Source organism: Cottoperca gobio, chromosome 4 (assembly GCF_900634415.1).
Source record: "Cottoperca gobio chromosome 4, fCotGob3.1, whole genome shotgun sequence".
NCBI classification, from domain to species: domain Eukaryota; kingdom Metazoa; phylum Chordata; class Actinopteri; order Perciformes; family Bovichtidae; genus Cottoperca; species Cottoperca gobio.
In genome coordinates this window covers 773,409-799,589 of record NC_041358.1, presented here as the reverse complement: position 1 = coordinate 799,589, position 26,181 = coordinate 773,409, and the positions used below count along the sequence as shown (strand labels likewise).

The 26,181-nt window shown below is 39.5% G+C and overlaps 1 protein-coding gene across 1 annotated transcript in view; it reads left to right on the top strand.

The window, feature by feature from the left end:
* Positions 1–26,181, top strand: part of ptprfa (protein tyrosine phosphatase receptor type Fa) — a 238,747-nt gene that overhangs the window by 68,056 nt on the left and 144,510 nt on the right. The window lies entirely within an intron of this gene.

Here is a 26,181-nt window from a genome sequence, read left to right as displayed (position 1 = left end):
GACATAGCAGTTAACCATTAATGGGGAATCACTCATTAAGGCAAGTTAAAATGGTGTAAAATGAGAGAGGGACATTTTTGTGTAGGAATTAATCTGCAGTAGAGCAAAACAGTGTAAAAGGTCTCTGGTCTCTCAGGCTGTGTGGAGGTGGCACTCACTGTAACAACAGTACAACAATGACAGCACAGAGCTATGGAAGTGACCTGTGGCCCTTCAGTGCTGGGACTAAGAAGGAAGCCAGTAGAGTTAGGGCCCCTGACCTGACCCTGGCTAAGGGGCCCTTGGAGTGTTCTAGACATGTGTTGGCTTTACACAGTTGTTTCCAGAGGAGGACGTGACCTAACGGCCATAACTGCCACTTTCACTTCCAGTCAGACTCTCCTGTGCATGCTTTCACGCACTGCAACCTTTTGTCCCTAAGCATGTGCTGAGGCAAATGTTTCAGTGAGGTGACTCTGTGAGAAAAGGACAAACTCACTTGCTGCACAAAATAGCCAAGATGAAACGGTTTTATATATTAGCTTTATTTAAAAGGTTTAGTAACTGTAAATATGCCAGTTAGTTACCTATAGTTCCCAGAAAGATGTTAAATAGTCACAAATCTAAAATCGATTATTAAGATATCATATAAGCATTCAGGGCAATAATAAAAAAGTAATTTTAATATCAGTAAAGATAATATATTATCAGGTACTGTACATAAATATATATTAATATTAAAACATACTGTACAACAGAGCAAGCAACATAATTTATTTTTGATTTATGAGGTATTTTGTCAATATAAATTTCAGGGGCATCAGATAGGCTAAATAGGCTAAAGTGGTAGGCTAAATTTGCACAAGTCTTAAATATTACAATTGCATGGTTTGAACTTCCTGGAGGGACTGACCTACTATTACTTACTCTACTCAGTCCTCTGAAATGACAAAAAAGGTTATTTATCATTGCCTTCCAAAATTGTCACAGTTAGCCAATATAACAAAAAAGATTGATATAAATGTTTTTGAAACTGCCAGCTGGAGTTCTTGCTGAGCTTCAGTAGAGATGGTGGTTATTTATTTATAACCTTTATTTAACCAGGATATGGCCTCATTGAGATTAAAAATCTATTTTTCAAGAGTGTCCTGGCCAAGATAGGCAGCAGCACAGTTACAGACAAAAAACAACAATCACAACATTAATTAAAACATTTACAGACACAGCGGTCTGCTTCAATGTCTTTAAGAGTTGCTTTAAGTCTGTTCAGAGAGACCAGCTCTCTGAGTTTCAGCTCATTCTGCAGCTGGTTCCAGGCAGCCGGAGCAGTGTAACTAAAAGCCCTTTTCCCAAGTTCTATACGGACTTTTGGGACAGTTAAAAGAAACAAGTCCTCGGAGCGAAGCCGATATGGTCCACAAATATATAGTTATAGTGAAAACAGCACAACAACATTTTGTATTGGTAGGAGCCATGATGCTGACGGTGGTTTCCAGCATCACATAGTCCCTAAAAGCAGCTTTTAGGAGCTATAATATCCACACACCACTTTCTTTTGCTTTTAAAGGGAGAACAGTCAATTCACATGACCACATGACATATATACACTGCATATGTTAAGCATGTGAACAAATTGCCATTGCTTTTCTAATGGTCTACTCCCTGTGTTCTCATTTAAACAGATGTTCCACCAACTAACTTCCCTATTCAATGCAAGTTAAGTTTGAGGTTCTAACTGGGTTCCATTTATTAAAGCCTGTATATTAGGTGCGCAGGGTGCATGTGTTAATGTCTGTTTATGAGCTGGTCACGTTGTGTGATGTGTTTTTGTCAAAAATATCCTCCATCTTTAATCCCATCATCATATTACGTGACTTGTTCATGATTAGATTTCAGTAGTTACATGTAGTTAGCACTCTTATGTTGGCTCTCCCCTCTCTATGTGGAATACCTTTCAGACAGGCAGCAGACAGCGACAGACTTTTTTAGCTTTCCCTGCCTTGTGCTTTTGTTTTCCCACCTAAGGACAGGCTATTATGTTACAGAAGGGATTACATAAATGGTAAGCATAATACACCAGGGCCTCATGTTCACACACTGACAATATATTATGAAACTTTAGACAGTGCAGCCCTCAAATCCCTCTTGAAATCTGAGGTTCTCTCACGACCCAGGCCCTGTGTGTACATTCACCTCTGTAGGTGAATGTACACACAGGTCATTAAAGGGAGTTACCTCTGTGTTTCTCAATGTCATATAAGGGAGGAGACAATGATCAGCCCAGTGAGACACTAACCATGGAATACATATATCCATGCTCACGGGAATTCTCTTTATAAGCCTTAAACTGACAATTTTCTGATAGGACATTTTTTCCCAAAGATCAGAGTTCTTAATAGTCATCCTTCTTATCTGTGATAAAAAACAAAGTTCCCAGTCAGACCAGTAATTATTCTACCCTTTCTACACAGGTGTTACAAGATGATGACCTGATGACTCACTAACTACTTGCAAGGCTATGTGGCAACTAACCTACGCATCAGTTTTATGCTAGCTAGCTGGGTCCATACAGGCACTAGCCAGCCAAAATGGCCCTTTAAGCCAGCGGTCCCCAACCTTTTTTGCGCAACGGACCGGTTTCATGTAGGACAATATTTTCACGGACCGGCCTTCAAAGTGTGTGTGTGTGGGGGGGGATAAATATCACAAAATAAAATGATACGACCGGCATAAAAACAAATATAAAGTGCATAAAAAACTCACCATTACACTGAATTAGTGGGAGCCCTGAGCTTGTGTCTCTGCTTCCTCAGACTTCGATGTAATGATGTCACTTTGTTGCCCAAACTCTATTAATTTGTTGAGTACAATGTTATGGTATGTTTAGAAATGATTGCAATGAAGGTCAAATCTACAAAGATAACATTGGGAGATATAATGATGCGACAGAAGTGGTAATCAGAGAACACAACCTGACCCTAACTAATCAATCTCAAGCATTAGGTTGGGGTAGAAAATATGAATCTCTGACGACGTTGTAGAGAAACACATGACAGAGTCTTATGAGTTCCCTGGTACAACCTGTATCAAGACACCTTGACACAAAGGTCACCAGCTCTAATTAGTGAGGGTTCTGTAAGAAAGGAGACATGGAGAAGCCTGGCAGGGATATATCTGCTGTAAGCATACTAGATGCATAACTGCAAGACAGCGTGCAGCAGACTGCTTCTGGAGAGGCCAGGGAGGTGGAGGTGTAGGAGCAATGACATCAGTATTTAATGGCAGAGCTTGACAACACAGGTCCACCAGTGTTACAAAAGGAGAACAAGACACAATAGCCACAACCAACATAGTTAAGGTGTCACTCAGCAAGACTACCTCTTAGTATACTGTATATCTGTCTGTTATTATTTTTTTAGGATTTTTTAAGAGAGTAACCAATCAAGAGATTCCATATTTCAGTTCCCCCCAAAACTGAAAGATCTATGATGTACCCTGGGACACTGCCCCCAAAATACAAGGCAACCAAACATCACAGCACAAGATGCTTGTAGTCTTTTCATTGGAGCTGTAGTTGTTCCGATGCTCAAAGTAATAGTTGTTTGACTTTGTTAAAATCACAATTTTTTCAATTTCTTATAGCAACTGCTGATGCAGAGGCAAATAGTCATAAATACGGAAAGTAAACCTCAGGAACACACTTCACATCTTCAGGTGAAAAAATGCTGAATGGGAGACTGCAATGATTTACAGAGACTAGTGGAACAGGGGCGTCTTGGCTTTCGATAAGATGTCCCATTAGTGCGGAGAATCCTGGAGTTGGTTTCACAAAGATGGAATTTGACTATGGCTTAGGTCTAACTAAAAGTTAAGACTTCAGATTAATGTCTAATTCATCTGTTGCTCAAAGCTGTTGAGTTATTGACTATTTTAAGACATATTTGCCATGAATACAGGGAATTTAAGGACTTTCTTCGAAACATGGCTGGACAATTTAGGGAAGAATGGAACAGAACAAAAAACTTCTGATAGTATAAAATGTCAGCGCAGTGCAGATCTGCAGCAGAGTAAATGTGCTGTGCCTAATTTTGCAGGACTCAGTACTTTGGACTCATCAGTGAGGCTCAAGATAGTCTGTGGCGATGTCCTCACTGCTGTATGTTTACAACAGGTTACTGCGATCTCTAAGAATGCTTAGGTTTCTCATTACTCACTCCACAATATTGTTAGCATACCACAGATAATGAGCTGATTGTTACCATAGCTCCTCATTCAGAGGTAGCCTGGGGGTAGTGTGGCGTCACAACAAGTTGATGATGGACCCAAATGCAGCACACAGGAAACCAAGGATAAAATCGGTAATGACTTTTATTAGTAGTCAGGAGCAGGTTATAGCAGGGTAAACAGATCCACAGCGGGATGATAATAATCATACCGGACAAACCAACAGGAAGCAGGCAAAACATAAGTCGGGGCCAGGCAGAGGTTCGGAAAACAGGCAAGGCAGACAGGTCCAAAACAGGATTGGACAGGAAACAGGCAGGCAGGTCAGGGGCAGGTCAGGGGCAGGCAGGGTCGGTAACGAGAGCTCCGTTTATGGAAGAGCACTGGAAAGACTTGAATGGTACAGAGTACAATCTGGCAGTGAAGTAGAGGCCAGAGGATACTTAAATACTAACTAGGCCTAATTGTTTGCAGCAGGGAGAGTCAGGTGAGCTGCAGAGGGGGCGTGGCTATCAGGTGAGTGGCACACTAGTGGGTAAGCAAGACTTAAAGGAACAGAACTGTGACAGTGTGGCTTAAAATAAGTCTTTGTTTTTGTGAAAATAAAATTGATTAGATTCATCAAACTTACAGACCAGACCGAAATATCTTTCAGATTTCAAAACAGAAACATTATGTGTATCCAACTGATACCTTAACAATTGTTATTGTTTTACTAAAACATAGACAAACATTTTTGGTGACCCTTAAAGGTCCTCCATGGTCCAACCACACAGGTGTTTTCAACTATTTTGCATGTTTAGAGCTTTTGTTTAGAGGAGTGCGTGGGAGTATAAAAACAAATTGTTGCACCTGCCAGGGTGGGACAAATTACAGCTTTAGCTTTCTTATTGGTGCATGGATAATGTCCAGCACCTCTCGCAGAGTATTACATACTGTTATATTCTGTGTTATATTACAGAGAGCAGGCTCTACCGGTCTTATAAACCCTTTAAAAATGTAAACACTGTAAATGTAGACTCACAATTCAGACCACGTGGCACCCCTGTACGTCTCCATGCATGTAGATAGATAGTTGTGATTGGCTTGTCCGAATACAGGCCATGTAAAGTGACTTTAGGTTTACTTACAGGCGTTCTTGCCACTGTTCTAGCAACAACTTTGCATTTAGAAATCTCCAGACTTTGTTAGGTGGAGATTTTCCCAATTGTCTAGAATTGTGAGACTTCTGTAAATTAGGCAATTTGCAGGTGTAGCAGAGCTTTTTCTGTATCAGTTCATTCCAACAAATATGTGAAGAGACAGAGTGTATCCTTGAGAAACTATATGGAGGCTAGACATCAAATAAGTAGGCAAAATAAAACTTTTGGATCATCCTTTAAGGAAGAAGATGCTTTTTATAACTATAATTTTTAATTCACACACACACACCCTCACAAACATTTGACTTCCATTCCAACATTTCAGCCTTGCTGGGCAAAAACACTATGGCTGCCAAAGGGTGGGGAATTGTTTGTGGACCGACAGAGCGAGCTATAAAGCTGCTGGTCACAGCTAAAAAAGAGACGGACTATAAATGTCTCAAGTGTTCCCAAGTTTATAGTTTATCTATTAATGCTGTTCATAAAATATCTGAAATGGATGCCATCAACATCTTGTCAAGAAACTCTCTGCAAAGACAAATGGACAGATAATGAAACGTATAGCCCAGAAACACTACATGAAACACATTTTATTTGTTCTTTTTTATTTTTCTTGTCTGGCATCAGTTTTGATGCCATGGCTTTCATTACTTTCTAAAAACTAACTCATAAACTGTAATTAGGTACATGTTGCAAATATCTTGCCTTCTTTTCGACTAGAAGTAATCTTTTATACTCTGCAACCAACTGAAAAGGAATGAGATGACTCTATATATACAGTATATCTCAAAAGTGAGTACACCCTTTAGATTTTTGCAAATATTCTGTTATATCCTTTCAGGGGATAACATTATCCTACTGAAACTTTGATATAACTTAAAGTAGTCAGTGTGCTGCTTGAATAACAGTATAGATTTATTGTCCTTTGAAAATTACTCAGTACACAGCTGTTAATGTCTAAACAGCTGGCAACAAAAGTGAGTACACCCCATAGTGAACATGTCTAAATTGTGCCCAAAGTGTCAATATTTTGTGTGACCACCATTGTTATCTAGCACTGCTTTAACCCTCCTGGGCATGGAATTCACCAGAGCTGCACAGGTTGCTTCTGGAATCTTCTTCCATTCCTCCACGACGACATCACGGAGCGCACGGATGTTGGACACCTTGCACTCCTCCACCTTCCTCTTGAGGATGCCCCACATGTGCTCAATTGGGTTTAGGTCTGGAGACATACTTGGCCAGTCCATCACCTTAACCTTCAGCTTCTTCAGCAAGGCCGTTGTCATCTTGGAGGTGTGTTTAGGGTCATTATCATGTTGGAAAACTGCCCTACGGCCCAGTTTCCGAAGAGAGGGGATCATGCTCTGCTGCAGGATGTCACAGTATATATTGGAATTCATGTGTCCCTCAATGAAATGCAGCTCCCCAGTGCCGGCAGCACTCATGCAGCCCCAGACCATGATGCTGCCACCACCATGCTTGACTGTAGGCAAAACACATTTGTCTTGGTACTCCTCACCAGGGTGCCGCCACACACGCCGGACACCATCTGACCCAAACAGGTTTATTTTGGTCTCATCAGACCACAGGACATGGTTCCAGTAACTCATGTTCTTGGATTCATTGTCTTCAGCAAACTGTTTGCGGGCTTTCTTATGCATCGGTTTCAGAAGGGGCTTCTGTCTGGGGCGACCGCCATACAAACCGATTTGATGCAGTGTGCGGCGTATGGTCTGGGCACTGACAGGCTGACATCCTACTTCTGCAACCTCTGCAGCAATGCTGGAAGCACTCGCACGTCTATTTTTGGAAACCAACCTCTGGATATGACGCTGAGCACGTGGACTCAACTTCTTTGGTCGACCCTGGCGAGGCCTGTTCCGAGTGGAACCTGTCCTGGAAAACCGCTGTATGATCTTAGCCACTGTGCTGCAACTCATTTTCATGGTGTTGGCAATCTTCTTATAGCCAAGGCCATCTTTGTGAAGCGCAATAATCCTTTTTTTCAGCCGCTCAGAGAGTTCCTTGCCATGAGGTGCCATGTTGTCCAGCATTCAGAGAGAATTGTGCCCAAAACACCAAATTTAACAGCCCTGCTTATCATTTACACCTGAATCCTTGTAACGCTAACGAGTCACATGACACCAGGGCGGGAAAACAACATCATTGGGCACAATTAGGACATGTTCACTATGGGGTGTACTCACTTTTGTTGCCAGCTGTTTAGACATTAACAGCTGTGTACTGAGTAATTTTCAAAGGACAATAAATCTATACTGTTATTCAAGCAGCACACTGACTACTTTAAGTTATATCAAAGTTTCAGTAGGATAATGTTATCCCCTGAAAGGATATAACAGAATATTTGCAAAAATCTAAAGGGTGTACTCACTTTTGAGATATACTGTATAGTTCACTTGATCTTAATGAGGTCTTGAAAAGTCAAGTTTTCAAACCAAATAACAAATATCAAAAAATTAAATACAAATACAAAAGTATTCCTTTAGATCAGAAACATTTTTAACCTATTCTTTGTAAAACTCGTGGGATAAAAATAGTCTAAGCAATTAAAGTAAGTAAATAGTTGAACTTGACGGTTCACTCTTGACCTTAGCAATTAGAAAAAGAATACTCATCAAAAGCTCCACTTGCTTGGCGCTTCTGAAGCATTAGCATTAGCTCAGTTTAGTTTTTGGGTGATGGAGTGGACTGGGGCAAGGAATAACCAGGCATGCTTCACTGTTATTAAATTAGATGAACTCCTGCCACCCCTGCACCCAACCTCACTGCACATGCCATGCAAGTGGATGTTGCACATAATTATTCTCATCCGTCACCCATACAGGCTCCACAGAGCCTGGTTTCCCTCAGACACTCTTACTGAGCTGCAAACATAGCATTCCTGTCTCTCTAGCACACACTGTAAATGTGACGGCAACACTGGGAGAAACCAGCAGTTTGTGTTGTGCTGAATACTACAATTTGAACACCCATTGTCAGTATGGTACCATCATGTTACTTCAATGCCGAGTCAAACAAGCCAAACCCCCAATGTCACATGACAGACGGAAATATCTTAACTCCCCCAAGTCTCTTATAGTAGTTTACATTATGGCACTCCATGACGTATGGTAGTACTTGTAGTGATCTCCAGATTATTATTTAAAAATGTTTGCTTGTACTGTATGTTTGTTAATTCAATGTAGACACTGAAATGTTACAGTAAGCACTGACATATATTGAAGTGGCAGTTTAAACTGATTTTCTGAAAGAAGTTGAAGTGGCAGCTACAAGGAAAGTTGTTGATGTCTCAGAATAAGTGTAAGTGCTGAGTAAAGTTGAAATGTCAGTTGCAGGGAAAGTTCTGAAAGCAGCTGAGGATTTAGTAGAGATTTGTGTAGAAAAGAACTTGAACTATGAGTTGATGTGTATGTCCTAAAAGAATGTCAGTTCACCTGACATCTTTCAGTTATTAGAATTGTTTGTCATTTAAACTGTAAGCAGTTAAGTTCAAGTACAAACACTAAAAGCAGCTGAATTATCTGTTGAAGTAAACGTATTGAAAGGGCTTAAGGTTTCAGTTAATGTTTGTCAACATATAGCATTTGAGTGCCAGTTGAAACAGGCACTAAAAGCAGCTCCCAAAAGAGCAATATGCAAAAACATTTTTGAAAGTGTGTCACCACCTTTAGCATGTTGTGGATTATTTCAGGATTTTGATGGATTAGAGGTGACTGACCCTCTAGTATGCAGCTGTTCCCCAAGCAGCATGAGATTCCCTCCTGTGACTCTTCTAATAAAAACCTGGAAGGTTTTGAATCAGCTACCCCATTTTACAGCTGTGTTATTTTCTTTCGGTCAATTTTTAGGTTAGCCATTATTTTTTTTTTAAACTAGAGGAAGTAGTTTTGACGGAACATTTGGAGACACTAAGGAACAATAGCATGTTTGAAAAATTAAAGAGTGGTTTTCAAAAACTCCACAGAACGTAAACAGCTCTCCTTGGTGTGACAAATGACTTATGACAAATGTCTGCAAACTCTGGACTCTGTCCTAGTGCAACATTATTTTTGTCTCCATCCAGGATTATAAATCATCAACAGCTAGCGTCACTGTGGATCTATTCTGGGACCAATTATATTCTAACTGTACATATCTTTTTGCAACACATCATCTAATTTCACTGTTATGATGATGATACACAGTTATACATCTCATTTAAACCACATGAACGGAACAATCTAACCCTACTGCATTCATGTTCATCAAATGTCAAGGTTGCAGCTAACTTCCTACATTTCAATAGCAATAAAACAGAGGTTTTAATCTTTAATCCAGAACATCATAAACTACAGATACAGTCCTTTTCACTTAATGCCAATGTTAAATCTTTGACAAAGATACTTGAGGAAAGATTTGATAAGTACTTATCTATTGAGCAGCATACCATAAATGTCACCAAAGCAGTTTTTTTTTTATCAATTACAAAACACCTCCAAGATAAGACAATTGCCCAATTTGAATTGCACAGAATAAATCAAAGATACTTTTACTGTACATCATCATGCCTTGACTACTGTAACTCTATTTTTTACCAGTTTAGACACCGACTCTGTGTCACAATTGCAATTTATCCAGAACTCAGCGGCAAGATTATATAGGCTGTCATATAACTCCTACTTTAGCCTCACTGTACTGACTGCTAATTAAATTTAGGATACATTTTAAAACTTTATTAATAACCTATGATCTGGCTCCAGATTACATTAAACATTATTGTTTAACTCCCTACATCCCATCCCAAAGATTATCGGATCAAAGCCTTTCAGCTGTTCTACACTGAAAACAAAGTCTGACCGTGTGTTTTCGGTTACGGCCTCTCGGCTCTGGAACAGCCCCCCCCCCCTCAGTGTGAGATCAGCAGTCTCTACTGCAGCTTTAAAGTGCTTCTTAAAAACGTACTTTTACAAGATGGCCTACACTTAACAATGTTTTATTTTTACAAATGTATATTGTGCTTGTTTTAGTATCATTGTTATTATATGTTTTGAATCCAAGAGTTTGTTGTTTTATTGGTATTATTTATGTACGGACTCAGTGCTGCTTGATATATGTGCTTTCATGTCTTAGGGGGGGCTTACGTGGGGTTCAGATTTATATTCATTGTTCTGTTAATCTTTTTATCTGGAAAGCACTTGGTGTGTAAGCTTGAAAAGTGCTTTTAAAAAAACTGAGTTTCCCCCAGGGTTCTGCAAGCCTGGCAGCCTGCCGGGCCTGAGCATCTTTTTTAAATGTTTTTTTAAGATGTTTATTAAACTAAATAATAACACTGCGCAGGGATGCTGGGCCTAACAGCTTTTCTGGGGGAAACCCTGTCATTATTATTTGATCTTGAGGGTGTCAACTGTACATTGGTCTCTATGGAGTGATATGTCACCAGCCATATATCTCATTACCATTCACTAACAACTTGGTTGACACTTCTAGCCTATAATGCATCTCAATCTTATGGCTGCATGGGGAGCTTGTTTTACCCCTGGGCTCTGGGCCTGGGGGCTTTCCGTTACTACTTTGTCTGATGAGTCTGAGACGCCATCCTTTATTGAAACCCCTCCTACCATATTTATCTGTAAGATGGAAGACTTTATCAACCAACAGTGTTCCAGTGTGTTCCGGAAATCCTTCAACACTTCAGCAGTCTTAACACGTTCTTCCAAACTTGAAGACAATTGTGGTTTAAATGGCTAAATGCCAAGCTGCTTTAGCCCTGGCCAGGAGGATGTAATGCGACAAACCCAGAGTCAGATTTGGACTTTTGGACCCAGTCAAGCTATGAGTGTCACACAACGGGTCAGTGATGTTCTTTACGGATCCAGAGGATGCTTGTTGGTATGCGGGGCACAATTTTAGACCTAAAGACTGAAAATGAGGACTTTTAATGCCGTACCCCCAAATAATGAGGACTTTAAACTTCGGACTTTAAGAGTGTGACTGAACATGAGAGCTCTAACTGGAGCCTCATGCAGGTGACCATACAGCTCTTTCCAAATGTTATTGTTTAAATTGGTTGAATTGCACATTATTCTCGATTGGTATTCATCACAAGTGTTATGGCCTATTATGTTCAAGGGCTTGAGTTTAAGTTTACTGATGTAATTCTGCTACTGAAACGATTTATATAGTTGTTGGCGTTGCATTTAGCGGATAACAGTTTTACAATTGCTACTTTTTTTACCTGAATTCCTTATTGTGTGTTATTGGATAAGAACATAAATATTCACTCTGAGAGGGATGGGAAGTGGCCAAATTGATGAGTGATAGATAACAAAGACAGATACACTTAGGGAGAGATTACATTTAAATAGTTTGTCTCTAAAAGTACTTATTTACGTTTTTGTACATAAGCAAGACTTATCCCCTTAAATTATTTAATAATTTAAACACCAAAATATTTGGTTTTGGGTTATAAAGGATGGTATGGATTTGGATCTGATTAAGAAATAGTTTCTCGGTAGTTGGAGAATTTGGACATCTGGGAAGGTGTGGTGAGGAGAAGATGAATGTTATTGTTTTTTCGTTGTTTCATTTTGGGGTAGGGAGGTAAGGGGGTGGGATGCTACAATACTTTGCACGAGAATGATCTGTTCTTATGGCTGCATTGACAGATAAAGTAAGAGCTGACATAGGAGCGGAACGAAATCGAACTTTTTGTACAAGAAATGTGAATGGAATTAACAAACCAGTGAAAAAGGGGGCAAGGTATTGTCCGATTGGAAAGAGCTGCAGGCTGATGTGATCTTCTTTAAAGATACACATTTGAAGAATCAAACACATTGTAAAATTACAGCCAAATGGATAAGTCAAGTCTGCTATTCCAAGTTTTTGGTAAAGGCTCTGGGGTTGGCTATAATAATTTGCAAATACGTTCCATTCTTACACCAGGGTATGATCGCAGATAAAGACGGGATATATATCTGGTTACAGGTGAGATACAGTACACACTGTGCTGAACATCTTTGGGCCAAACTTGGATTATCGCAAATTCTTTGCAAACATCGGTAGCTTGATCACGAATATCTCCGATGGTAAATGTTATTTAGTCCTGGATACTTATTTAGACAGATCATCTGCTCTTTATACAAAAACTAGATGAAGAAAACACTCCAACCATCCAGATGAGCCTCTGAGATATATAATGTAGGGTGAATTGCTTGTAGCAGATTTAATTTTTAATTAAGAATTATTTATATAATTTGACAAAATACAAACACTCCATTTAGACAATCGAAACTGAAAGTTTACTTTAAATAAAAGGCTTTAACATACAATGACTTAATACCGGGGCACACTTTCTAATAAAGAAAGACAATTAATAGTAAAATGAATTAATACAGTCTCGAAATCTGAAATGGTCAAAGAGTTCACTCGGTGTACTACTAGGTCGTCCTCAGACGGGCCCTCCATCGGTGCTTCCAGTCATCCCGATCCTCCATGTATCTGGCTAGCTTGCCAGTATTCTCTGCTATCGCATCTTTCCTGAGTACGTCCACGTATGTTATTGCGGGACGCCCTTGTGATCGGTGCCCGTGTGTTGGCTCCCACTGCACAAGTTTGCTGGCTGGCAGCTCTTGGTGTCTCTGGCAGTGACCTGCCAGCCTCATTCTCCTGACCGCTGTTTTCTCGCCCACCCTTAGCGCCCCCCCAAAGAAGTGCGTGTTGGTGACATGCTCATCCTTGTTGATGCCACAGTACCAGTACCACACGCACCATTCTCGTGTAGCACCCATCTAGGGATTTCTACAGGGTGGGCTTCAGGGTCCAGCATTCACTGCCATACAGGAAAACAGACTCCACTGTTGCATGGAAGAATCTGAGTTTCATTTGTCTGGGGAGGTTAGAGTTTCACACACAGGTCATGCCATTCAGGGCCCTCCATGCAAGCGCCTTCCTCACTTTAAGGTCTGGCTCTGACGAGTTGACCCACGAGCCCAGGTATTTGAAATCATTGACTTCCTTTAGAGCAGTGCCTCCTGTTGTTTTTAGAGGTGGATGGTCCGGGGATATGTTATATGTTATGAACTCAGTTTTCTTGGCATTTAGCTGAAGGCCAACCTTGACACACTCTGTCTCCACTCTGCCCAGGAGTTCCTGTGCTTGCTCTACGCGGTCAGAGAGCAGACTGATGTCATCCGCATAGTCCAGGTCCGTTAGGACTAGAGCGGGGTGTCGTCTCAACCTCCTAGGTTTTATTGTGAGGCCGAGTTCTAGCTCCCGTCCACTGATGGCCTTCCTGAACGCATAGTCTAGGACTATGATGAAGAGGAAGGAGGCAAGGGTGTCACCTTGCAACACCCCAGCCAGGATGTCAAACTCATCACTGTTGCTATCTGGGGTTACCACCTTTCCTCTTGTACCCTTATACATGGTCCCTATGGCCCGGAGTAAATTGGAAGGGACACCGTAGGCCTTGAGTATCTTCATCATCACGCCTCTGTGTATCGAGTCAAATGCATTTTGAAATCGATGAAGCACAGTACCGCTGTCAGGTTGTTCTTCTTAACCTCCTCGATAATTCTCCTCAAGGCCAAGATCTGGGTCACAGTGGTCCTCTTCTCTCGGAAACCGTTTTGGTTCTCTCTCAGGTGGGGGTCGATGGCACTCCGTATCCAGTTCAGTATCATGCGGTTGTACATTTTTGCAATGACACAAGTCAGACTTATGCCACGGTAGTTGTCTGGCTTCGAGAGATCTCCGGACTTAGGCACTGGGATGATGTTAGAGAGAGACCACATTTTCCCTGCTTCAGTGTGGATTTCACTTTGTGGTGTACAGAGGTGTAAATACTTCAACCACACAAAAACACATAATCGGGTTGTTTATAAATGAAGTATTTATTGACTACTAAAGATATACAGACTACTGACTAAGCATATAAAGTATAACCTAAGTAAAGGAGGTATTTGGCAAAGTCCTGAAATCGACCAGTGGAATGAATTACACTCCACATCAGAATGTTGGGAGACCCTACTTCTAACTATAATATAATTATATCTAATAGATATAATCTAACTATAATCAATATCTGATGGAGCACTAAACCCAGAGTACAGAAACGCAAAGTTTGAACCACTCGATCGAAGGCCAGGTGGCAGCGGTGCAGAGTGTGGCAGAGGCTATGGAGAAGTTGGACCTGGCGTACTGAAGCGTTCCAGCGGTCCTTAACACCTACGATGCAGCTCGTCTTGAGCTGAAACTCTCTCTCTGAGATGCTGTTTTATGCGGCTATCGGCATTTCTTAAACTCCCAAAAATGTTCAGAGCACGAAAAATGGAGAGCACTGTTTTCTTCAGTTCCTGGTCAAAGAGCGGTAGGTTCATATAGTCCAGTGTCACTGAATACTGACCAAGTCCTGAGCAAGAAGACTCAGTCCTCATATGGCTAAATTGATACAACCTGTTCATCCCAAACAGACATCCTAAACGTTTCATAATGTCAGACGCCTTCTCTATATTATGTACTTCCCACTAAAGAGGAAATGTTTAACTTGAGTTTAGATCCAAGGCCTTTGATTGTGTGGAATGGTCCTATCTATATGTGGGGCTAGTAAAATTTGAATTTGGAGCAGGATTTATCGCATGGGTTAAGTTACTATACACCAGGGGTGGGGAACCTCCGGCCTCCATTTGATCCAGCCCTCGAGGTAATTCGTAAAACGCACGCAAAATCCACTAGCAAAAAAAAGCTAGACGGCAATATTTTTAATGGGGGACTGATTGTGTTTCCTGGCCAAGGTCAGGGTCCTTGAACACAACGCGATCAACCACTTGGTACTTATTTTTTATTCTATTTAATTATTGTTTACTGCCTTTTTATTTCATATGTTCTTTTGCTGTGACAAAACCCAGCAGGTGTTTTATTGCGCCTGTACATGGACATTTTTGAAAAAAAAAAAAAAAAAAAAAAAAATTATATTTTTGGAAAGCTTAGAATCTCGTCTATTTTAATATGGCGATGAAAATCACAATCAGCTCCTCAAACTAGCAAGTACACTCAAAATCAAAATCATAACTTTGAGCCCACTTACCCATAAAGCCTCATGAATATCCTCTTTTCAGCAATATTTTGAAAAAGACGCATCTAAGGCATTGCCAGAGGTCCACACGTTTGTTTCCGGTAAAAAGATAACCACTGTGAACATCGTCACATCGATAAAAGTCCATGTACAGGTGTTGCAATCTGTGAAATGAGCTGATCGATTTTTACATTGTGTGATCATAAACAGTCATAACGAATATCTCGTGCGCTCATCACGGTTCAGACACATCCTGGTTTTAGCGCGGGCTCTCAGCATTAGATTGACACTTAATTTGAGCCAATCGGAGCTTCGATGGGTTTTTTACAACCTTCATGAGCCAATGAGTGTTAACTTGATAAGAAAGTGCCCACCCTCTTCTTTTGTTACAGACAAAGCTCAGCGTCCTGGTGGCGCGCGCATCATATAGCAAATGAGAGCCTCTTTCGTTAGATGCGTCACTTCCCTTGGTTTGTTTTTTCAAAATAAAATTTATTTCCAAAATAATGTTTATTATTTATTGTACAGAAAAAAATACAAAAAAACATAAGTAAATATTAGAAAATAATGTCTTTATACTTTATACTACTAACAGGGAATATGGGTATATAATAGTTAAATAAAAATAAAAATAATATTTATTAATAAATATTATAATATGTACATGTACATGTATTGCACAGTTGGTGTACGCCTGGTGTTACTCTTAGACAAACCTGTCTAATAAATTAAGTTTTTATCCCTTTTTATCTGAAATTTGGTGGTGAACTTGATAACACTTGGTTCTATGTTTCTATTGTGTATTTCAGCTCGGGACTACCAGCTATACCCATCTTCAGGTATCTTTTTCAACAAAGAAATTCTGGCAGAGTGTATTTTCTTCAAATTCAGTATATTCAGACCACTATTACTCAGTGCCAGAATTATGCCAGTGATTATTCACTGTTTTGCAAGAAGATTAAGAGAACTTATCTTTTGAATGAGCCAAAAATCATGCAGCTGGTGCAAATGGTTGAAGAGTAGCTTTCAATTTACATTGGGTATGTCGTTTGTAGGTATTTTCGGATAAATTCACCCACCTTCTAAGATTTTTTGCAGAGGTTATGAATTCAATAATTAGTATGGCCCTCGAAGGATGTTGTAAAAAAAATGGTCCCTTGATAGGAAAAAGGTTCCCCACCCCTGCTATACACCGACCCTCATTTTAGCATCCTTGTTAATCGGATAGTTTCAGTAAACTTTAACCTGTACAGGAACTCTAGGCAGGGATGTGCTCTTAGTCCCTTACTTTTTGCACTTGCAGTGGAGCCTCTTGCCGAAACAATGCACGGAGATTCATGGTTACATTACTGAATATTCTTCAAACTAAATATCTCTATATACGGACAATATTTGATAAACATAACAAGGCCACAGAATTATGTTCCTATTTTACTGGAGACAATAGAATTATTTAATTTTTCCTCAAGATATAAGGTAAACTAGACCAACATATATATTACAACCTTATTATTCATAGTACTATTTAAATCTGGATACAAGTAACAAAATCATTTAAGTAATCCTTAGCACTGCCGATATCGGCAAATCTGTCATTTAATCCTTCAACTATTGATGAAGGCTTTAATCAATGAAAGGAATTACAACTGTATAGCGTTGGGGATTTACACATTCAGGGTACGTTTGCATCTTTTCAGCAGCATCAGGAGAGATCTTTTCACTCACCATTGACTTTTTCTTAACTCAGAAGGGCAGTATATATTTAAAAACCTTTGCAGACATGGACAGTGGATGCGCTCCAGATTCTGTTAAATATGGCATACGACAGATACAGTTGATGGGAATAACATGTTACTGGGACGTCCTGGTGGTCTAGGTGTTAATAAGGTGCTGACCATATATTACAACTTCCCCTGGCCGCACCAATCTCCATCGCTCTCCCGATTACTCAAAAAATTGCTTCAAGGACCCTCAGGCTACTCTGATGCAAAAAGTAAAATTTGACCTTCAGAATCAAATGCGGAAGTAGTGTGCCAGACAGATAAGGGAGGAATGGATGAGTCAACGAAGTGTGTGACTTTGACACATACCACCATCACTCTCTAACCTAAAAGGTTTTTGTGTCGGTTGTAAAAGGGATTTGTAACAAATTTGAAAGATAAACAATATTTTCTTGCTGATCGGTGCGTCAAATGAGAAAACACTGATGTGGGTTGTTGTCAATTAAAACCTTAGCCACCGTTTTTCCAGTCCTACTTCATGGCCTTTGCTGACCAATTTCTAATTCTATTGGTCAGCATGACTATGCCTTAAGTGACTCATTTTTGTAGCAATTAATTGAGCTGGTTGGGGAAAAGATATATGCTGATGTACCTGCCTAATCTACCAAACAAGTCATATGAACATACCATTTAATCTTCTGTCAAGATTGTAATTATCTTCTGTGGTTGTGCAGCAGGCAGTGGGACTGTGCGCACAGGCCTGCTGTCCTGAGCCTCTCTGAGTTTGAATACAAAAAGATATCCTGTTCTATCTGTCAAAAGCACCATCAGAATAATAGATAGAAGCTCCATCGGGCACATAATGCTCTCTAAAGAGGAAAAATCCTCCTTCATGTAATAGCAGCATTGCCAATTACAGCACTAAAACCCCGACTGAACATATTCAGATTGGAGGTTTACCTCACATATTCATGCCTTTAGCAAACCCAATCTCACACCAATGCACAAACACACACACACACACACACACACACACACACACACACACACACACACACACACACACACACACACACACACAGGTATTTCTCAAGGGAAACAAACTACCTGTGAGTGAGCAATGGTCTGCAGAGGAGAAGGCTGCCTTGGAGAGTGGTTCAAACTTTTTATCACCAGAAAGTGTCAACACTGTTGAAAACGGTGAACTCTTATGCGTGCATTAATTTCACTATCTGAAGCTTACTTTTAGATCTAATGCATGCTTACTTCAGTCCTCAGACCCAAATAGGCACAGATCAAAATGTTGTAGGGATTGCTTCTCCTTTCCCAATCAAGTGTATGTTCTTGTAAAAGGGTATATTTAGTAGAGGGTCAATGCTGCTGTAGTGGCTTCTGCAGCAAAGAGATTTCAGACTCAACTATCTGCCATCTTTCTCCGCGGTTTATCTCCCCACAACAGGCCCCAACACTAAGCTTCCAGCTCACAAGCTCATACTGGTGAATATACCCTACAGTACACAGAAGCACAGGGAGGTACAATGACAGACACACACACGCACAGACAAATACACACCCATGCAAGAAATATAACGCATGGGTGTTGCAGGCTGATAAAGAAGCAATTATAGCCATCAGATTTCAGTCTTGTGTAAAAATAGCTGTTTATTTACTTATTGGCCCTCCCCGTCTGCCGAGATATCTGCCTTACACAATGGTGACATTGAGAATTACTTTATTTATCTACAGAGGATTTGAAACACGCTCTTGTCTGTATTTAGTAATGCTGACTTTTGGAGACTTTCTTTAACTTTCTTGTCGTGCTGTGAAGGCCATCTGCCAGGATGTAACCTGCAGTGGCATCACAAGACTAAATGACTAATGACCCCCATGGGAAACAATGCCATTTCAGCAGACAAGGCTGAGTTATACTCTGGTGGTTACAATAGATTTCTACAGTGTAGGAAGAGATTTAAAGCTCAGTGGATGATTTAACCCCTGGATATTTATAGCACACATGTAATAGATATTATAGTTTCTTTGAGTGCGACAATTGCACAGAGGAGAATAAAAAAAAAACTAAGGCTGGATTGCCAAATATAGAAACTGGGTCACAGGTTCACTTTCTATAGTTTTTGGTAATGTAACAATAAACATTAAACCTTTCAGGGAATTTTCACCTCTAAACTACAATGTCAACTAAGGTTGGTCTTGTCTTCTAGAGGGGGCACCTTGTCAAAGACTTAATCATTTTATCATTGTGCTCACATACCTCATATTCATAAATCCAGTTAGGATATGATTGGAGTGCTGGTTGGTGTTACAGTATCTGGGAATAATTATGAAGCACCCATTTCTGCAATTTCTTGGAAATAATGTTCTCACTTTAATATGTTATCCTTTAGATTTCTGCATCGACCATTACATCAAAGCAAATCTATAACAGGGACTGAAGAGGGTTGGAGCTGTACAAGGGACTTTTTTTATATGGTCCAGGCCTCTAGATATTTTATAACACATTATTCCATCATTATATCATGATTGCCTCAGGTTATTGCAAGTAATGACATATTCTGAATGAGGGTTGTTCCTACTCCTTTTTAGAATGCACCTTTATGAAAATTGTGTATTGTGTATTAAATAATAAACCTTGAAAATAGACATAGTAATGAATGCCATTCATTCTGAAAATACGATCCCTTAGTTTTCCAAAAATCAGCATGTTCTGAACAGATTCATAGCAGTAACTCATATTTACAAACATTTAGTTGTGAATAACAATTACCCGTTTTGATTTAGAAAAAATCTTGGATTTAAAAACATAATCTACATTGTAAAACATATTTGCTGTGACCAGAAATTGCTTAAGTCATACTTAGGGTTAGGGTTAAGTCTTCCAAACTCACTAAATTTAATTGATTCATTTGTCATGAGTCTGGTGGTCATTGTATGTTTTAATTATGTTGAGTTACGTGGATTAAATATGAAGTTGTACCAAAGATCAAGGTAAAACAATAAAACCCAAAATAATGACGATTGTATTTTTTTCCACTCAGCATCTCGGACCTATATTTGGATATGTTAACTGGATAATAACATCTGATCACAGGCTGTTGCGTTTACACTAGGTATTAATTCACACAATTAAAAATGCAAACATTTGATTGGTAATAATGCAGATGTGCTGATGTGATAAGTAAATATATATATAACAATAAACTATTGTTACTATTTAATCTTGATGAAAACAAGTGAAGGTCAGTCATCGCGCAGGGCTGTGCGCTGATACCAGGGGAGAACAAACAACAATAAACATTTAACTGTCCGTTAAATATTTATTGTTGCTTGTACTTCCTGTTTTATTTTGCAAGAACCCTTATACTCGCTTTTGAAACCCGGTGGTAAAACATATTTATCAACCAATATGCGCTTGTTTAGTTTGTGACAAAGTTTTTACTTTCTACTGTAAGTCCATACACAGAATGAAAAAAAGCATCTCCTGTGGGTTTCAGATTTGTTATGTTGAGGTTGTCCTTGTGTGTTTGTAAACGCAGCTCCCAGACTGCCCTAAGGCCTGTAACTCCAACCTGCCTGTATGAAGACTTATTGCTTACAACTCTAACGCCACCCTGCCCTGACCCCCCTCCTGTCACCATCAGAACTGATCCAATTTCCCTCTGCGCTCAAAGCACAACAATGAGCTCACTGTGCACAAGTCTATTGGCTCTCATCAGCTAAATCACTTTACAACATGTGACTTTTAGCCAATTACAGCCAGCATAGGACGGGAACCTGTACTAGAAAGTTAGAGGCAAGTGCTATAAATATGTTAGCCTCTATATATGCTGAGAGGTCATTTTATAATTATTAACACTTTCTAATTTCCCTACCTTCTCTGTATAGGTTTATTACAATAATCTGTGGCTTTCTAAGGGGTTAATAGATCATTTACTAATGCTATACAGATCAGTTTTATGCTGTTTATAAGAACAATATTTTTGAGATTCGTGATGACCAGAGCAAAGCCACATATGTACGTATATAGGTATAAGCACAATACATGCATATCTAATCCCCGCAGCTCATAGTTATATTACTCACTAAGTCCACAGCAAGTGGAAAATGTCTCATTAACTAGAAAGAGTGCACACTGCTTAGGCAAATATCACCGTGGCCTGGTTTGTGTAGAATGGTGAAGCACAATAATAAAGCACCATAAATATGCAGCAAAAGGCAGATTATGTGTCTGTGTAAATTGAATATCAAGTCCTCTCACCATGCATTCCTGGAGTAATGATTAGGAACCTACATCACTACCATATGTTAATTCATAAAATAATCTTCTCTGTAGCACACAAACTTTGTTAGCTTGTTAGCGTCAGCCACCTAGCGGCAGGGATGGACGTTGGATGATCCTTGTTTTTACTTTTGATTGATAAATGGATTTTCCTTTACTTTTATTATTGCTGTAGACATGTTTACTTCTTATTTTTTCCATGTATGTTTTTTTGTATGTGGAATGTTTTCTTAAAGGGAAATTCAGACATTTGTCAACCTGCATTTTATTGTCTTATTTTTTTTTATGATGGCTATCGGTCATGATGATAATAGTCTCCACACTGCAGATTTAGGACAGGGGATCCGGTAAGGGGTCAGTCCTGGCAAGCAGTGCAAACTAGAAAGTAAAAACTAAATTGTGTACCATAGTAATCCCCATAGCTGTTGGTAATGAACATCATAGCATATCTTTGGTGTATAGGAGCTAAGTTTGCTGGGTTTGAGATTTTTGGAAAGCTGCAGGAAGATTGGAAAAAACTGCCCAGGTGAGAGCAGTGTTCCATGTATGGACCTGTTTTCCCGAGTGATAAAACACTGCAAGTGTTTAATACCACAACCAGGAAACTAAGATGGATAGATAGAATTTTGGTAAAGATACAACAAGGAAGCAATTTAAATTGATTGGTTATGTTCACAAGAGTTTAGCAATCTTTATTTGTTTTACCTCAATATTTATTTCACAATCTGCTAAATTGGCTTGCAACTTGAAAAAGTTACCTGCCAGAATTAGTTTATAACCCCATTAGGCAGATTGGAGGATATTAATATCAATGCCCAGATGTTTTTCTGTTCTGGAGAAATCTAATTCCTTTTTGAAGAAAGTATTGAGTTTAGAGTGAGTTCCAAAGCAGGCAGTTCTATAATGTTGTTTTTTATGCGGAGGCTTGGGTTACAGTCTCTCAGAGAGCTGATGCAAAGATGAGAAGTGGACAGTGATGTCAGTTTATCAGCATGTAAACACTCTTTGACTAACAGCCAATTCGATGCCAAACAAATCACAACTCTCCTTGTGTTTCAGCATCCTGGCTCACAAGCTTAATCACAGTGGATTTAGTTGTAGAATCTCATTTAAAAAGCATGTTTAATTCCTCCCATTTCAAGTGTTTTGCTTAGAACAGCTACATTTTTTCTTTTCAATTACTTTGCTTATAGAGGTCATGCATGAATATCAGGAGTCATGGTTGGGGTACAAAATCTTATATGCATATCCAGCTTTGCTCTATTGTCATGGAGCATGTCAAAGATTCACTTCTCTGTAGTTATTAGTTGGGACCATGTCATCTGAGACAAGATAAAGGTTATAGGGTTTCAGGATGATACTTTCAGTCGTATTAATCTGTTCAAACAAATGCTAAGCCACTTCTGATTCCCAGACTGCATCGTATCTGCAAAGTGGCATGAGTTATTCTGAGCCAGTGTGGAATGATACTTTTAATAAAATGGAAGCGTGAGTCAGGTGAGTGACGGATGTCAAAAACTCTCAACAAAGGTTGTGGGTGGATAAGGTGAGAGAAGCTCTCTAGGGATCCCCACTTGTCCCTGCTTAGTTGTGTCTCTTAGTTGGTGGAGTCTATTTTCATCAAAAGATGCATTCTTAAAAAGCCACTGAATCTTTAAAAGGCTTGTGCTGGCTTGTGCTGGCTTGTGCTGGCTTGTGCTGGCTGGGGTCTCGGCAGTATTGTAGGCACAGCATCTGCGTTCAGTTTTAAATTATTTTTGAATCTCATATCCTTGGCGAGCATAGTTTGTTCGAAACACGATCTCTCAAAGTGCTGCCCACAAATCATCGGTTTCATCGACGTACTTGTCTTGTCCATATTTTATCGTTTCACAATTATCCTTGGCGATCATGTCCATTCTTTCTTGTAATAATTGACAGCAGTCTTTGCTGGACGCTTCAACGCAGACGAACACTGGCGGCGGCTGTATTCTACTTGTGTCATCGCCCGAACATTGCCGGGTCAGGTGCTTGTTTTACTCAGGGTAACCTGTAAAGTCTGTAAAGTGAAGCCAATTCAGAAGTGCCTTGAACTTACATGATCTCTAATATACATTTGTGGGCAACCCAGTGTTTGCAAGAAGAAGTGTAGTTGATAGAAGTCTATGAGAAAATGACCCTACTCCTCGCTTGACTTGTACCTCAGTAAACCCTAATCGTTAGTACATCGCTAATACTGTACAGCATGATGTTCATTTTGTAAATGATGATCCCATTTAGAGTAAAATAGAAGATAAAGCAGGACATATATTGGAAACACAATGAAGAACCAATAGCCTTACAAGTTCTTAAACGTTCAGGTTATGGTATTTCCCTGGGTATGGGTTAAGTTCCTGCAGTGGAAAGGATTATCAAGCATTTCTCCTAAATCATCCCTTTGGGAGATAATATTACCTTCAAGATGTTAAATGAATGCAGCTCCTGGCATCTATATTGTCGAGACCTGGACAATGGCAGATAAAGGAATAAACACCAACACTGCACTTAAAGTAACTTATTTTCTAAATTAAGTAGCTTGTTTTACAATACATAAAATAAATTCCATTTCGAGATGAGTGTGGAAGTCAGTAAGGTCAGTTGTCTGAGTGAATAGTGAAACATTTATTATAAAGGAACTAAACAAAGTGCATGGATGGTCTCTTTTAAGGTGACGCCCACCATTTACATGAACCTGCAAGAGACAAGCAGGCCCGAGGACCAGCACAATATGCAAGTAGCCTTATACTGACATCACAGGAAAAGATTGTTAAGTGTATTATTATTATTATTATTTTTATTTTTCCTTTTCTCTTTCCCTTTCTTCCCTCGTCCAAACCCCTCCCCCCACTTCCCCTACTATTGTAAAGCGGCTTTGAGGTCTCGAAAAGCGCTATATAAATTACATTTATTGAAAATGTTCTTTGCTCTCGTATCACGTGCACGCAACTGTTTTTATGTGTGACTTTTGAGACTCATTAAACGCCAGAAGAGGCTATTTTTCCACCAGCTTCCAGGCAACCTCGCTGTCACCTCTTCTTTGTTACCAGGAGTTTCTTTTTTTATCTGTCACCACAGATTCTTCCCTCCTCTCCCCGCAGCCCATTCTAAGCTCTTTATTAGAGGCTGCCAGTGTGGCATAGGGAGCTTGTCACACTGCATACTGAAATGTACCACTCTACAAGGAGAAAGTAACAGTTATCATCAAATATATTATATATTATATATATATATATATATATATATATATATATAAATAAATAAGCACACTGAAAATATAAAGTCAAATTGAAAAAACTGAAATTGTAGAGCTTAAATGAAAATGACCAAGATGGAAAAGCTCAATATGGAAAAGAATAAGGGTAGATCTGTAATGACATAGATCATTTGTAGGGTCTGGACATCATGTTAGACATTATTAATAAGAAAGCTGTTGCTGGGTGTGTTGTTGCTTAACCAATATGGATGGCACTGGTCATTTATCACTCTGGGCTGGTTATGGAGCTCTTTGTCCCCCTGGTATCTACAAGATGCCTCTATGCCCAACAACCTTCAGCCCCACACACTACCATTCAGATTACGCCTCCTCAATTAAATAATGAATGTGAAGAGTATATATCTATAGTTTTTCTTACCGGGCTTTTCCATGTAATCTATTATGACCCTTTTGATTATATTGGAAATTCTCAGTCATTAGACATCAATTTTAGTTTCATTTTCACTGTGTTCAAGCTTTGAATGTGAGCGTTTGCTTCCGCAATTTAACTATCAATTGCCAGTGAATAAAAAAAAATTCAGAATGAGAAATTGGTTGTATGGTTGTAGCAGAGACTAATTGATGTCCTTGCAGCCATATAACCATTACCATCATTTCTAATGATTGCAGTCTTTCTAGTAAAGAGTCAGGAATGCGAGTCTCGAGTGTCGATCATAAAATCCCTCAGTTGTCATTATGTCACATCTGGCAGCAGCCTGCTGTTGTGCAGAGCTACTGAGGATCACAGCTCCTCAACACTGACAGTAAGATTCATTTTTTAAATCACCATGCTGAAACAAAAATATACAGGTATGAATTGAGTTTGGTTCGCAGTCACAGAAGTGTCCCAAACACGTGCTGTAACAGTTGCACGAGGCTGAAGTGGCAGTTTGTGCAAGTGTTTGCAAGGTGCCCATCTCTCCTTGTAGCAGTTGCATTTTAGGAAGGATTGTTCAAATACTAGGGAGAGACATGTAAACAGAGGTTGATTATGTAAAATTCTGTATTCTCTAAAGACCATAAACATAGCAAAGGAGCCACAAGGAATAATAATAATAATAATAATAATAATAATAATAATAATAATAATAATAATAATAATAATAATAATAATAATAATAATAATAATAAATTGTATTTATAAAGCGCCTTTCAAAGCTAAAAGCAATCTCAAGGGCTTTGAGACGAGCTTTTGAAGGCTCCCGCTTGGAATCCCGATGAGGAGAGCGTTGCAGTAGTCCAACCTTGAGGAGACAAAGGCGTGGACGAGTTGTTCAGCATCTGACAGGGAGAGTGAGGGGTGGAGTTTTGCAATGTTCCTGAGGTGGTAGAAGGAGGTCTTGCACAGATGTTTGATGTGGGTGTCAAAGGTCAGATGAGGGTCAAATCTTACACCTAGGTTAGAATGTGTGGTGGGAAAAAGCCATGTTGAATGAACAATAAGCAGTACCTGTTCGTACTGTTAGCACAGACAA